A 3,209-nucleotide genomic window follows, 5' to 3' on the forward strand; every position below is an offset into this window, starting at 1 on the left:
CTGAGTTGTTTTCACTATATACTACTAAAAATATTGCTATAAGATTATTATTTTTATTTTATGTGTATGAGTGTACTGCCCGCATGTATGTAAGTGCACCCATGTCATGAAATTCTGGAGGAGATCAGAAGAGGGCATCATATTCCCCTGGACCTGGAGTTAAAGACAGTTGCTTGCCATCATTGGGGTCCTAGGAACCAAACCACCCTCTGCAAGAGCAGCAAGGGCTTTTAACCGCTGAACCATCTCCCCAGCCCCTTGTTTATTGGTTGGTTGATTGAGACAAGGCCTCCTCCTGAGCTTGTAGCTCACCATTTGAACTCACTTAGGCTCCACCTGTCCTCCACCCCCCAATTCTGAGTTTGTGGATATGCACTACTCTGCATAGATTTTTTTAAGTGGGTGCTGGGGATCCAAATTCAGATCTTCATGATTGCACAGCAAGCACTTTAGCCATTGAGTTTTCTCCCCACCCCACCCCCAACATTTGATATCTTCATCATGTTAATTTTCTAAACTTTTGGCAGTATTGCTTAACTTTGACATTTCTAACTATAACTAAATACACTATGCTTTATCCATGGAAATACTCTAATATTTTTAGGATAAAATTTTGTTTTATAATGTTATAGTAAGCATACAGGCACACATGTGAGATGGTCTCAGAGCCAAAACTGGAGTTATCACTTACCTTCTCCTTGGGACGAGATACTTGACTTTTCCTCATCTTTGGTGTTCTAAAATTTCCAAAGATAAATCTAGATGAACATTTTGTAGACCATTAAAAATCTGAACTATCAGGGCTGAAGAGAGGGCTTAGCAGTTAAGAACACTGGATGCTCTTGCAGAGGATCCAGGTTCGATTCCCAGCACCCTTATGGCAGCTAACCATCCCTAATTCTAATTCTGGGGGCATCCGACACCTTCTGTGGTTTCCACGGGCATTGTAAAACATGGGTGCACTTACATATAGGAAAGCAAAACACTCAAACACATAAAATAAAAATAATATTTTTAAAAAATCCTAAGTCTCGGGAAGAGGTGGTAGTATCGGGAAAGAGCTCCTGGCCCTCTAGCTTCGGAGGCTTCACATTCATGGGAGGGAGGAGGCGGCAAGCACAGAAGAAACGGCCAACCCTCCGCGACTCCTGACCTTCTTGCTGTTGGTTGGAGCATTTGACATTGTGCAGCAAAAAAATGGTTATGGAGAAGTCCCGTCCGCTGCTTCCGGAGCGGGAGTTTGTGAGGCAATATTAGACTTTGCTGAATAAAGCTCCTGAGTATTCACACAGGTTTTATGGGAGAAATTCTTCCTGTGTTCATGGTGGAGTAGACGCTGGTGGAAAGCCCAGGAAGCTGTTTATGGCTAAAATGATACACACCACAAAGTGTTACCTTTGAGCTTCAGTGAATGTCATAGCAAAATACGTCATGTGGACGCTCATGCAACCTTGAGTGATGGAGTAGATGTACAGGTTATGGGTTTGCTGTTTAACAGTGGACAGCCAGAGAGGCAGTTCATGCAGACCTTTGTTCTGGCTCTTGAAGGATCTGTTCCAAATAAATTTTATGCTCACAATGATATGTTTCGTTATGAAGATGAAGTATTTGGTGATTCTGAACCAGAACTTGATGAAGAATCAGAAGATGAAGTAGAAGGGGAGCAAGAAGAAAGGCAGCCACCTCCTGAACCTGTGCGAGAAAATGCTACCAGTGCTTACTACGAAGCCAACCCTGGACTAACGGCATAGAGGAAGCTTTAGAAGAATCCTCTCATGAGCCCGAACCAGAACCAGAATCTGAAACGAAGACTGAAGAACTGAAGCCACAAGAGGAAGAGAGAAACTTAGAAGACTCGGAGACGTCTACTCCTCCTCCTCCTGCTGAACCTTTCTTTGCCCCAAGAACCACCAAAGCCAAGAGTTGAAGCTAAACCAGTTCAGTCTCAACCACCACGTGTTCGTGAACAACGACCTCGAGAAAGACCTGGTTTCCCTCCTCGAGGGCCAAGACCAGGCAGAGGAGATATGAAACAGAATGACTCAGATCACCATAGAATAATTCAGATATTGATGAAAATGAACTGAAGGAATTCTTCAAAGGTTTTGGAAACGTTGTGGAACTTCGCATCGATACCAAAGGTGTTGGAGGAAAGCTTCCAAATTTTGGTTTTGTGGTTTTTGATGACCCTGAACCAGTTCAGAGAATCTTAATTGCAAAACCAATTATGTTTCTCGGAGAAGTACGTTTAAATGCGAAAGAGAAAAAAGCAAGAGCTGCAAGAGAACGAGAGACCAGAGGTGGCGGTGACGATCGCACGGACATTAGGCGTCATGACCGCGGTCCTGGTGGTCCACGTGGAATAGTGGGTGGTGGAATGATGCGTGATCGTGATGGAAGAGCACCTCCCCCAAAAGGTGGCGTGGCACAGAAACTGGGCTCTGGAAGAGGCTCCCGGCAAATGGAAGGCCGCTTCACAGGACAGCGTCGCTGAAGCCCACCTTTGGCAAAGTCTTGGCAGTGGCACATAACTCATCGTGTTCGCGTTCTTGTTAATTTTTTTTTTTTTTTTTTTTTTTTTTGTTCTACCAATATACAGAGATTCTTATTAACAGCATCAAGAGCAAGACACAAACAGGGAACAATCCCCCTTATGTGGGTTTTTGTAACTTTCACTGTGGAGCTAGTGGTATGATTCTGCCTGGGCTGATAAACTGTCTACAACAAAACGAACTTTAAAAGGACATGCCTACTGAATTCAGGTCCTTTGAGTGAAAAAAAAAATCCTCTGCTGCATATCTTGTTTGTGTTAGCTGTTTCTGCTATTAATGTTGGAAACACAAATAGTGCAATTTGTGCAATTGGAGAATCTTGCCTGTTTTCTTGGCTTCCCCGCTCCCCCCAAAATATACAGACCAACAAACTTGTCATGTACTCATCAAAATATGCACTATTGGGTACTCTGAACTCATTAACATTGGCATCTGCAACGGGAGGCAACAGGGCAAAAAATCTTTCATCATCTTTCCAGTAAAGAACAGTTTGTGAAATGATGAGGGCATTTTATCTGCTCGCTGTGACCAGCATGTGCACACATAAACCTTAACAAGACTGCAAATGTATTCCAGAAGGAAGTCATTTAGTTATGGATGAAATAACAAAAATCAGAACTTCAAATGTTATGGTCTTGAATATTAGACCAGATTCAG

General features: G+C 43.0%; 1 pseudogene; it reads left to right on the forward strand.

Moving 5' to 3' along the window:
* The first annotated feature begins 1,197 nt into the window (after positions 1 to 1,197).
* On the forward strand, positions 1,198 to 2,494 carry LOC103730044 (annotated as a pseudogene).
* Positions 2,495 to 3,209: the final 715 nt, after the last annotated feature.

Source organism: Nannospalax galili, unplaced genomic scaffold (assembly GCF_000622305.1).
Source record: "Nannospalax galili isolate Female #2095 unplaced genomic scaffold, S.galili_v1.0 scaffold752, whole genome shotgun sequence".
Classification (NCBI taxonomy): Eukaryota; Metazoa; Chordata; class Mammalia; order Rodentia; family Spalacidae; genus Nannospalax; species Nannospalax galili.